The sequence below is a fragment of the Equus asinus genome, chromosome 2, assembly GCF_041296235.1.
Source record: "Equus asinus isolate D_3611 breed Donkey chromosome 2, EquAss-T2T_v2, whole genome shotgun sequence".
NCBI classification, from domain to species: Eukaryota; Metazoa; Chordata; class Mammalia; order Perissodactyla; family Equidae; genus Equus; species Equus asinus.
The window spans coordinates 25,896,670-25,909,736 of NC_091791.1; the positions used below are offsets into that span (position 1 = coordinate 25,896,670).

The 13,067-nt window shown below is 45.1% G+C and overlaps 1 long non-coding RNA gene across 1 annotated transcript in view; it reads right to left on the reverse strand.

The window, feature by feature from the left end:
• Positions 1 to 406: 406 nt before the first annotated feature.
• The window catches only part of LOC123278446 (uncharacterized), a 57,756-nt gene continuing 45,095 nt past the window's right edge, over positions 407 to 13,067 (reverse strand). Inside the window, exons 2-3 of the long non-coding RNA XR_011493947.1 lie at positions 11,810 to 12,000; positions 407 to 2,582 (exon numbers count right to left, since the gene is read on the reverse strand). This is a non-coding gene — a long non-coding RNA (uncharacterized lncRNA). The remainder of the gene's footprint in view (positions 2,583 to 11,809; positions 12,001 to 13,067) is intronic.

Consider the following 13,067-nt stretch of genomic DNA (forward strand, 5'->3'; position numbering starts at 1 on the left):
CTAATAGTATATCATCCAAGAAGCAGCATCCCCTTTAGCTGAGGATGGCCCGGAACCACCTGTATAGGATTGGGGGAAATGACCCGGCCCGGACTTTTCTCATCTGCAAAGTGAGGTCTTTGGGTTAGGTAGTCAGGGAGTACTCCCTCCCTTCTCCAATTTTCTTTCACAACACCCCCATTTGTGTCACTCCAAGCATTTACCACAGTGTGTAAAATGTCTTTATTTGTTCCTTCATTGACTTCTGCTCTGCTAGCTAGTAAGTTTGTGAAGACAGAGTCTCTGTTCTTGTTCACTACTGTGTCCCCAGAACCTCATCCAGCACCCAACACAGTGAAGACATTCAATGCATATTCATTAAATAAAGGAACGACTGAAGCTTTATTTTTTTAAATTTTACTGCAGCTATCTTTGAGTCTGGGAGTAATTTACCAGATACGTATTTGGGAAACTTTCCACACACATCAAACTCAGAGGATAGGGAGAAATAATGGAACTGCAAGAAACCAATTAATTGTCAAAATTTTAAAGTTTGAGCTTGATACATATTCACAAATAACTTGGGGACAGCGCAGTGTGGTGGATTAAAAATAAATCACTTTCACGTGATTTGTGTTGCTATCTTTCCAAACATCGTCATTTGGTCCCTTTTGACAGAACATCACCAGGCAAAGAATGATAAGACAATTGTTGTGATTGGGCAAAATATAACAAAGTTACAATTCTTCTGAGTGCTGGGTGTTTGCGTTCCATGGATTCATATTTAAATCAGATTCTGAGCAGATGAAAGGAATGTACAATAAGTCAGCTTGAAGAGAGAGACAGGCATATTTGCCCCCATGGAAAACAACTGGGCCTTTAGCAGATGCCAGGATTTCGGGGAAGGGCGGCCAAAGTCAGGAGGAAAGGAGCTGTCAGTCTTTGTACCACTTTCAGATCAACTCTAAGCACATTTCTGCAGGCATATTACAGCTCAGAGGAGCCATGTAGCTCAAGATAAAGATTCCCGCATGGTGATGCAAATTAAGACCCCTCTGCAGAGGTGTCTGAAAAGAGCCAACAATGAGGGGAAATGCTTGAAAGCAGCTTGAAGAAAGAAAGTTCGCTGAGAGGAAGGAGACAATGTCTTTGGCTAAAAGAATGTTTTTGTTGTCGTCATCGATGATGACGTTCTATTAGCGTTGGGCGCTCTGAGCCATGGTCATAGATAACCAAGGGCTGGGTCTATTGGCTTTATCCCTTAGCACCAGAAGAGAAATGTCCCACTCTTCCTCTCTGTCTGGTTTTAAGATCTCACCTGGTTTTCTTTCACATCTCACGCCTCTCCTGCTTGACCTCCTTACTGCAAATGTGCCGCGCTCTCTCCTCCAGCCTCTGCCTAAGCCTCCTCTGAACACAAGCTGAGTTTCTCCCTGTTTCCCCTCTAGTCCTCAGATCCAGTTTACGGATAAGAGCTTGTATGGTGCTTTACAGTTGGCTGAACACACCACTTACTTTGTCTCACTTGATCTTCACAACAATCCTTTAAGGAACCCAAAGAGGAAAGAGAAAAAGCATTAATAACTGCTAACGGGACAGTCTCTGGAGCTAGGCAAAGCTGAGCTTGAATGCTGCTCTCTCATTTCTCAGCTGTGTGACTTCAGCAAGTTACTTAACCTTTCTGTGCCTCAATTTCCTGATCCCAGGCTGACTTTCAGCCCAGGAAGTGATATGGAGATGGTCAAGAGCTTAGTCTCTGGAGCCGGACTGCATGGGTAGAATCTCTGCCACTGGATGGCCACATCACCTTGGGCAAGTAATTTAACTTTTCTGTGCCTCAGTTTCCACATCTGGAAACTGGGGCTAATGATAGTATCTCCAACTCAGAGGTTCGTTGCAAGGATTAAAGAAGTAAATACACAAGAAGCATTTAGAAAAATACCTGACACACAGTGATCACTATATAAGTTTTACTATTAGTCTCATTAGTCTTTAAAAAGTATATTTTTGTCCTGTTACTCAAAATAACACATCAGCTTTGTAGAAATCCTGGGGCATTTCTATTTTGCTATTTGTACTTTATTTTTCAATGAGTCGTAGTGAACACTGCTCAAAAATATTCAGCCAACAACCAGAGGCACTCAGAACTAGAATATGCAACTATGTACTGGGTTAGGGGGAAGAAGAAGGGGAAAAAAGACAAAGAAAGAAAAGAAGATTGACAACAGATGTTTCAGGTGCTAATCTTTAAAAACAATTCAGCCAATGCCTCCTCCGCAAGGTACCATCCTCCTCCCTCCAGGCTGTCATGTCACCTGAGCTAGAAGACAGAGTTGAGACCACAGGGGCAGCTGTGCACTTCTCCATCCACCACTTTTTCCTCCCCCAACGATAAAAACAACCACCACCAACCAAGGGAGAACAGGATTTCAAACAAGGCCAGAAGTTTTTTCTTTGGGGCTGGTTGCTTGTTCACCTTACATGAGTTTCTGTTGTCCAGTTGTCATTTTAATTCGGCCTCTCTGCATTTCTCTCCCTCTGGCAAGTAGCCACTCACTTGCAGAATCTAGGAAGATGACAAAGTTCCCTTAATGCGTGCTCACCTGGAAAAAGAGAGGAAAAAATAAACATCCATAAGTTTTCCAGGACAGGGAAGGAGATGTTTTCTCCATGCTTCTCCCCTCCTGACAACACCACAGAAGCCTCCCCACCTTCTTGATCCAACCAGATGCCGGGCACCCTTCCCAAACACCAGGCATGGCCAAGTGGTCCTTCCAACCACACTCCTTTGAGCTATCTGCAGGTGTTTTCTTTAAGTAGGTTCAAATATGGTGAGCTGCGTAATTTAACATCTAGCTGAGGACAGTTTTAAGGGACACTTAACAATAACATCAGGAAGTCAGGCAACGACCAGGATGGGTGGCCACCCTGGAAGCGCCATGTCTACCTCCCACATCAGTTCCACTCCCAGGTCCCCATTTTGTAGCTGGGGTCTCCTCAGGAGAGCTCTAACTCCAGGAGCCAAATTCCCTTTTGGGGATTCAAGTTGCCCCACTTTAGTCTCTTCTCCAGATTTTTTCATACAATATTACAATATTCTGACTGGGGTGGAGGAAGTAAATATCCCTCCAAAACTGAAAAGATGTGAATGCTTCGTCATCAGGGAAGTAAGAGATTTCATTCCAGTACCAAGCCCACACTTAGCACAGGCTCCACTAATCTTTATTGAAGGAATGGTGTTAAAGTGGAGACGTTCTCGAGATAATAAAATACATAAAAGTGACTAAGTCCTTTCTCTAGGATGGTCACAATGCTAAGTGCTTTACACATCTTGTTTCATTTGATACTAATAATAATCCCAGGAGATGAGCCATCCCCAAATAACAGCTGAGGACAGGGAGGCTCAGAAAGGTTGAACAATTATCCAGGTCACAGAGCTGGCAAGTGACAGAGCCAAGACTCAAATTCACATCTTTCCGCCACCAAAGTCCACTCTTTTAACCACTAATAACAATAGTAAAGATGACCAAATAGATAAAGATAATCATAACAAACACTGTGTGCCAGGTACACTAAGCATATTACATATATTAATATAATATCGGCACACAGATTATTACTGGAGCATTAGGACCATTATGCTCCTCTTAAAGGTGAAGAGATGGAGGCACAGAGAGGCTAAATGGCATGTCCAAGGTCACAGAGCTCTTAAAGTGCCTGAGCTGAGACAGAAAATCAAGCAGTTGAGCCTGAGGGGCCCTGACCACCCGTCTGTTATCCCTCCGCTGTCTGCTCTGTGACTTGTGATGACCCAAGACAACATTGTTTGGGTGGGAACTTTTCTCTGGCAAGACTTTGATAAAACAAAAACCCAAGAAGACACTTCCATCCAGGGCAATAAATCTGTATTATATTATTGTTCATTTGTCCCCGGGCTTCCTAGGAACTGATGGGGACACAGCAGAGGACACGTGCCTTTGCTCTCTAGAACCTTCAAGTCCCGTCAAGGCTGAGATTCTGTAAGTAGTAAGTATTTCCTGAGTACCAACCGGACATGAGCCCTGTGCATCCCCTGCTTCCTTTGATCGCACAACCATTCTGGGGGGTAGGTACTATTCTCCTCCATTTTACAGGTAAAGAAACAGTGACTTTCAGGAGAGAAAGGACCCCTCAGCTGTTGGCTCTCGCCCCACATGACAAGGAACCGTCCAAGCTTATCCTTGGATCAATCAGCTTTACACGTAGCAGCAGTATTCATACTTAATTCTTTTCTAAATATTCAACACACACACCAAGTCCAGCTATTTAACAACTAAAAATGGAACTGATTGCTGGGTTCAGTGTTTGTTCTAATTCGTGCAGGTTCATAAAGTCCACTTTAGACAAAAATAAGGCTGACTCACATATGCAAAAGAAAATCAGTTCATATTTACAAGCTTCATAAAACCTGCTGCGAATACTTAGGGAGAAAGATACAGCAAATGCATTTACAACCTTATCCAAATGTCTCCCCAGCAGCAGCCTGGAGGAGGCTTGGAGAGGGCTGAGAACCAAGCACAAGGCTCGAGTAATCTATGAGGGCAATATATTCTAATTACTAAATGAACAGGGCAATCTGAGAATATTGGATTCAAATGGACTTTCCCATGTTTGCAAAACCACTGCAGAACACACCATAAAGGAGGCTTATGACAAGTTTAGAGGATCAGTTTCATAGACACACACACACACCATGGGGGAACAGAGGTTGCAATTTTCTGCCTGAAATGTTCTGGCAACTTTTGGCATTTCCAGGGGCAAACAGCCTCCCTGTGCCCAGCCTGGTGCCACCCAAGTTTGTAATTCATTAAACAAACAACTACTGTGCCTCCAGCATCTCTTAACTGTCCTGCCCTATACTGAGCATTAAGAGGAAGATAAAACAGAAATGTGGTCTCTGCCCTCAAGAAACTTACCACACAACCCCTGTGGATTATTTAAGGAAGAAATTAGTTGGGATCCATTTGTTGAGGGGCACCAGGGCTCACTGGAAATGACTCAAGGAGAAAGGTGATTCTTGTCAGAAAGAGTGACATCTTGAGGAGCCCAGGTGCAGGGAGCACAGCCCAGATCCTGTCCATTTCTCCTTCTCTCTGGGGCCACCTGGTCTCACTCTCTGATCTACAATCTCAATGCTTCTCTCTTCTCATCTTTCTTTCTCCACCAGCCTCCTCTGCACCCGCACAGCCAGCCACGTCTAGTGAGCAAGTGCTCTTGATGTGACAACTAAACCCTGCTGCAGAGGAATCAGGAGACTGCCCAAAGGCTGAGAAACTCTGAGAGCCACTCAAAGTCATGCTTCTGGCCCCACTGGCTGCGCCCCCAGGAAGGAGCAGGCCAGTGCATTTTCATAGGCTTTGATGCTGGTCCCCTGAATCTGATTGTCTCTTGGGAGAAGGACTCTCTGCAGTGGGGCCACTTTTGAAAGAGAGTTCATAACGTATAGAGATGCCCCACCTATGTGGAGGTCAGAGCTCCGGTAATTACATCTCCGAGGACACAGAGAAGAGGAAAAGGCCTCCGAGGGCCTGTGCCCCAGAGCCTGCAGGAGAGAACACAGCCATTCCACAGCTACCTCAATAAGCCAGACGTATTGACTTAGAATATTCTCCACTCTACAAGCATTAACAGAGAGCTTCCAGCCTGCCTGTGCTTGGCACAGGGGACTCGGAACTAGGAATCATAGTCACCAACCTCAAGGACTCTGAATCCTACCAAAGAGCACAGCCATGCCTCTAACCAACCATCATATCAGGCGAGGGTAGAATGTGCCTCTAAACGACGGGAGGAAACTAGACTTTGTTAAAAGACAACTCTAGGCAGGCCTTTCAGCCTCACACTCTCCGTGAAGGAAGTGGGGGTGATGCAGCCTCAGAGAGGCTAAGAAACCTGCCTGCAGTCACACTGTTCATTGCAGGATTTGGTCCCTGCTCTTTCCATGATGCTAGCCGGCTCCCTCCTAGAACAATGCATTGCCCAAGAGAGGTGCAGAGGAGAACGAGGGAGTAGATGAGACTGCATTGCTATTTCCACCAGCCATGTTGAGAGAATTATTATGTAAAATTAAATTACTAATGTACTTCCACAGTCAACAGGTTGTGGGACGATGACAAAGACAGACCTAAGAAGTATCAAGAGCAAACCCCAAAGTGGCATTAAATGGGGCCATTTAGTGTAGGAGCAAAGAGACCTACACACCTCAGCCAGCCCTACATTGCAAAACTATATGGTAATCAGTGTTCCTAACGATAGCTCTAGGTCATGAAGACAGGGGTAAACTACACTGACATGTTGTCTAAAGGGAACAGGCTGTGCGCTCAGGACTGTTGCCTCTGCATCTGTCTTGGGCTAGCTGTGTGGTCTTGGAAAAGTTAGTCCTCTCATGGATGAAACGAGGGCTGTGGCAACTCTAAAAACGTTCATTGCAAATGAAGGGAGCCTGGAGTAGGAAATTATTCCCACCCATCCCACTCCAACAGTGCCAGGACCCTTGTCAGGGACAGCCACATTCTCCCTCTGAACCATCCAATTCCTATATAACTGTTTATTCCAAGGACGCTCTCTCTCTTTTTTTTATTTATTTATTTTTTTTTAAGATTGGCACCTGGGCTAACAACTGTTGCCAATCTTTTTTTTTTTTTTTTTTTCTGCTTTATCTCTCCAAATCCCCCTCATACACAGTTGTATATCTTAGTTGCAGGTCCTTCCAGTTGTGGGATATGGGACTCTGCCTCAACGTGGCCTGACTAGCAGTGCCATGTCCGCGCCCAGGATCCGAACCCTGGGCTGCCGCAGCAGAGCGCAAACTTAACCATTCGGCCACGGGGCCGGCCCCCCAAGGACGCTCTCTTGCTGCTGCTTCTCTCTGTTCCATTTTCCTAAAAAGCCCTTCTTCTTCACAGCAGCTCCACTTTTGCCCAGGTTGTCACTAGCAATTGCAAGATCATATTCATTTTAAACTCAGAGGATGCTTGGCTGCTTAGGAAAAAGGAAAAAAAAAATGAATATGACAAAATTATTTTTACTTAGGATTTTTAAGGACACAAGTCATGCTGATTAGGTGCTAAGCTACTTTTGCCGCGTATAGGCAGCACGGGTCCCTTAATTTCTACAAAAATGAAAATGTGTGGCAGAGGAACCATTGACGCTCGGCTTCTAAACTGGAGGATGCTGAGGCTGAATGCAGGCGGGGGCAAGCTGCCTCTGCTCTGCTGGAAGTCCTGGCGTGGTGAGGATTGGGGCACATTCCATTGTCCTATCTCATGTTCAAGGGTCAGAGCCCGTCTGGATCAGGGAACGAGAACTGAGGCTTCCAGCCCCCAGTGCCATCCAAGTCCAGTACTTGAAGTTACAGCATTAGTGCCCGTCCTGGGAGCCTTGTCCTTTAATTTCCACAGCACTGTTTAAAACCCTCAGGGGAGGCAAGACCTAATCCATGGATGGTAAATAAATTTTATCTAAACTACCAGCTTTGATCAATTGGTAATGACTGCCCAGAGCACTGTACTGAGAAAGATTCTTAAGTGTCCCCCAGGGTGATGTTCAAAACATTTAACAACCCACCAATCAGCCCAGGCATCAGCTGTAGTGCTGGAGCAAGCTCTTCCAGACCCCCAACCCTAACCCCAACCCTAACCTTCTGGGCTCTTCCAGGTCCCCCTGCTGGTTGGGATGTTAACTCTTTAGCTGCTGGGTCAGTGTGAGGAGGTCCCAGGGGAGCACTCCAGGCAGCAGCTATCTACTCACTGATGCAGAAGATGCTTAAACCTCCTGATTATACGCAAAGGGTCAGCTCTGCTGTCCCCCAGGATTGGGGTAAGTGGGCAGCAATGGGTCAGCAGTGTCACCCGTAGATGGAGGCAAAGGAGAATGCAGCATCAAGAATTTTCTCTCCTTGCCTGCAGACTTCACCTTCTAAAGAATCTGCATTGTCCTTGGTGGGTCATGGGACCAGAAACTCACATGTTATGGGTCCTGTGAATTTTGGCTTGAGACAAATAAAGAGGTGAGAGGGGGAACCTCAGACATATTCATACTGGAAGTGGGTGCACTGATTTGTTCTCCATTGTCAGTAACTTTCTGTTGACGTGAAACCAGAGCACTAACTGGTCATGATGTCAGTTTACTGGCATTAAGTTTAGACAGCTAAAAATGATAGAATTGCTTTTATTCATCTTCCATTAAAATTATGGGTAGGGTCAAGCCTATTAGTCTGACACAGACTGTGGTTTTCAGACCTTAGGAGCCCCAGAAAGATGGCCAAATCTCCTTGCCCTTCTTGGGTACTCACTAACGAGAAGCTATTGCTAAAAATCTTAGGCAGAGGGCAGTGCAGGGTTAGCTGGCATGTTGGATGCCTGGCCTGGCAGGTAAAGCAGGTCCCTCTCCAGCCTCAGAGGAGATCTGGGGGCGAGAGTCTAAGTCTTTCTCATACCTCAGTGCGCATCAGAAACACCTGGGAGTGTGTTAAAATGCAGACTCATGGGCCCACCCTAAAAGATTCCAGTTCAGGAGAAATCTATAGTTTAACAGCTTTTCAAATTGACTCTGTTTCAGGTTGTAAATCACATTTTGAGAAACCTTAATCAGTGGGAGTGAGAACCCAAGAGGCTTCTGGGGGAGATGGAAGCAGACAGTAAAAAGGAGGAAGACAGTTGAACGGGGACGTTGGGCAGCTGACATAAACTCCACCCCCTCTGGCTTTCCTAATGAGTGGCCAGATCCTGGCTCCATTAGAATGATGAATTAGGTTCATTTATTGATGCCGAGTGAGAAGTGCTTGCTGTGCATTCACTGATTCAAATTTCATAGCAACAACACTCTGGAGGGTGGGCCCTAACATCATTCTCATTTTTAGGTGAAGAAACTGAGGCCCAAGGCCACTCAACTTGAAGGCAGTAAAACCAGGACTTGACACCAGACAGCCTGACTCCAGAGCCCAGACACTCCCCGCCAGCCTGTGCAGCCCACATACGAGAAAAATTTTGCTATATCTGAGACAATAGCTCATAATAGCCTCATGGACTAGCTAGAATATAAATACAACTATCAGCTTTTTTTTATTTTAATGAATATTACTGGTAAAAAATACAACTGACAGGGACTAAAACTGTACATGACAAATTTCATTATAATTAAAATTTAACGAAGAATCTCATCTCCTTGACAAAAGTTAGATTTGCAAAATCAAGCCTGAGAAAGCTGGACCAGAAAAAATAAATTCAATCATTATAGCAAAAACCAAAATTTGAAATGCACCCCCTCCCCCCAAAAAATCCTGAGTGATGAATCAAATATTTATTGTACAACATATATGGATTAGAATTTCTCGTAATAAAAATGGAAATGAAAACCAAAATGAGTGGAAACTTTTAGATTCGTCAGATAGCAAAGATGATCAAGAAATTAAATGTACTTAATAGAGTTTGCTCCATAAAATCATTTTTTTGAAAAAAAATCAATGTTTTTAATTATTCCAATAAAAATGACTTTATTTATAAACATTAAATCAAAATGTCCTTGGGGGGATCAAAAGAGCAAGGAACAAGGTTTCAGTGGGTCACACTGGGCTGTATTTATAAATGTTGCCCATCGCTTGGGCAGCTTCCCTCAGCCCTCACTCGCAGTTAGGATTTGTGCAAGAGTCACTACATAAAATCACGCTGGTGGGGGTGGAGCAGGGCGTGTCCCCCACATTCCCCCAGCAACAACGTGCTGTTACACCTGCGGGGGGAATCCCAGTGGAGAATCATTGCTGAATTGATACACTGTTCTTGATGCAAGTGCGCAACATTCCCCACGACAGCAGGAAAAAGATGTTTGAGGAACACTGCTTTAAATACTGAGACCCTCCCCTCCCTCCATATGTCTCTCTATCCCGCCCTCCCCAACCCCGGGTATTTAAATATCCGTGCACTGTTCACCAGCTGCTCCGCCAGTCCACGCCATCATCATCTCTCATGTGGACGGCAGCCATAACCTCACCAGACAGCCTGTCTCCACTCTTGCCTCCTTACAATCATTCTTCATTCTGTACCGGAGAGATCTCTCAAAAACATAAGTCAAATTATGTTCCTCTGCTTAAAGCCAGTCAGTGGTTCCCTACTGCATTTAGAATAAAGCAGCAAGTCCTTACCCTGGTTTACAAAACCCTTTACATTCTGACCCTGCCTCCCTCACCAGATGTATCTTTTATCACTCTCCCATCTCTCGCCTCACTCCCCCCGCACTGCCTTTCTTGGTCCCTGTTAATTCCCACCTCTGATCCTTTGCACTGGCAGTTCCTTCTGTCTGGAGCACGCTGTCCCCATGATCTTATCCTAACTGACTCCTTCTTGACTTGCAGATCTCAGCTTAAATGTCATGTCCTTGAAGAGGCCTTTTCTGACCAACCTTCCGCAAACCAAGAAGCTGCACAGTCACTATTGTTTCATCCTGTTTGGATACTCTGCATAACGCTGCGTCTCCAATTTTGATGTCTTGTCTGCTCCTTTCATTGCTTTGTTAAGCTCCATAAGGGCAGGAACTGATTTTCTCTTGTTCACGACGTGTAAGCACTCGATATATGTTTATGGATATAATGAACGGATAGATGGATGCATGAATGAGCAAATGACCAAATCAAGTACCTTAAGGCTGATGAAATTTTAGGACCCAGTGTCCTGGGAGCCAAAGAAAAATGGAGGTAAGGTGAATCTTCCTCTCTCAACCCAAGACCCTCCTCAGAGTCCCCCTTTCCCTTAGGAACCCTACCCCATCCTCGTCCCCCTCTGGGCTTTCACAGCAGTAACCGGCATTTGTGGTTGCCCCTTCGTTCTGCAGTGAAATCACTTGTGCTGCCATATTGCCTTGTCTTCCAAATGATATTGCTCTGCCCCATTGCCCCAGACTGGATCCCCCCAACCAGAGTAATCTCCTTGCAGCTTTGGGCTATATTTTTGGTCGTCTTCAGGAGGTTGGACACTCAATAAATATTTCATAAACCATGCAAGTTCAGGATTGGAAGTGATCTGAGAGACCACCTTCTGGAAACTCCCATCGTGGAGGTAAGAGAGCTGAGACCTAGAGACATGAAGTGACTTGCTCAAGGTTGCACGGCCAGCCAGACACAGGACTGCTCCTCAAACCTGTGTGTCCTCTTTCCCAGGCCACTATGCTTTCCACTGTGTCAGCAGAGATCTTGTTAAAAATGCAGGCTCCTGGGTGCCCTCCTCAGACCTGGGACAGGACCCCAGAATCAGATGCCCAAAGTGACTGTAGTGATTGTGGTCCCAGGGGCCCGAAGATGGTGCTACTTCTGTAACCTAATGTTAGGTTGAACCAGATGACATCGCCAATAGTCAGCAGTTTTTGATGTATAAAATGGCAATTTCATCTAGTTCAAACTAATAATAGACTCTTGGGTATAAGGCGTTAAGTGTGACAGAGGAAAAGACCCAAAGAAGAGACGATAGCTTTCTGGAAGAAAAAAAAAAGAAAGAAAACTTGAAAGTCTGAGAGGAAAGATCATAAATAGACTCCCAAGTGGAAATTTTATGAAGACAGGGAGAGCTTCCTTTAGTGGACACAAAGCTGTCCTGAGGTGACAGGGAGGGACAGGGTATAACCAGCCCTCCAAAGCTGTTCTCCTCTTAGGGGAGGTGGGTAGGAGCATTTGGGGAGACGTCAGCTCCCGTGCTGCTGGGTGAGAATGTCTTCCCCTCAAGGCCTGGGGAGCAGCCACTCCTAGCATCCCAGCCACAGCAGGGACAGATGCTGCTTCCTTTACTTGCCTGATAATGATGTCATTTACCTTGTGGGTTCCTTTGGCTGGTTTTTGTTTTATATGCTACAGGAGTTCTCAATTAGCCTCTCTCCTCCACCATCTGCTGAGGAGAACGATGGCATTCTGGAAGCGACTTCAGAGGCTCCTTCCCCTCTTTATTCAGACCCAGCAAGAAGGGACGCAGAGCCAGCCTCCAGACCACAGGCCCTGCTTCCAAACTGTGGGGAGACCAGAGACAGTAGAGACGGTGAGGGTCTGAGTTTACTATTAGACGAGAGAAGACACCACAGTTCTGAGGCTGCTTCATGTCCACAGCTCAAGAGCTCTGCATGGCAAACCCAGGATCACCCCATTCGCCTTTCTGAATGTCTGCGCAGCAAGGGTCCTGGCCCGAGCAATCTCATCTCTGCCTGTGGACATGATGGTGGCAGCCTGGCTGGTGCCGAGAGGCCCAACATTCCAGCCCTGTTTCCCAAACTGTGTTGGGAATATTCATTAACAGATGTTCAATTTAAGGGTCCCTTGATCAAATACAAGGAAATGATTCCATTCCCAGGTGTTTACTCAAGAGAAATGAAAATATATGTCCACACAAGCACTTGCACACAAATATCCATAGCAGTTTTATTCCTAATCACCTAAAACTGGAAACGACCCAGATGTCCAGCAGAGGTGGGTGGATTAACAAACAGTGGCACAGCCAGACAGTGGATTACTACTTGGCAATAAAAAGGAACAAACTGCCAATACACACAACGGGACTGAATCTCAAAAGGGAAGGGAAAGAACAAGAGACACAAGAGACTGATTGCTTTTATGTGAAATTCTAGAAAAGGCAAACTATAGTTAATAGAAAACAGATCAGTGCTTGCCAAGGATTGGAAGCTAGGGAAGAAGAATGACTACAAGTCACGAGTGAGCTTTTGGGGCTGATGGAAATGTCCACACCTCGCTTGTACTCTTGGTTACCTAAGTGCATACATTTATCAAGTCAATGATCTGCACTCTTAAAAGGAGGCAATTTTATTGTATGGCAACCATACTTCATTAAGACTAAATTTGTTTAAAAATCAAACAGGTTGTTTTTAAACCGCAAGACTTTTCAGAGCCTTTAATATGCTGATGTGCATTTTAAATCTTCAAGAAGGAGCTCTAATGTACAAGGTTTCCCAAATTTACTTGACAAAGGATTCAATAAAAAGTTTTACAGAACGCTAATTAAAATCTTGAGGAAACAGGTAGAGAAAATTGCATTAGAGAATTACCAATCTGGATAAAGCATTGC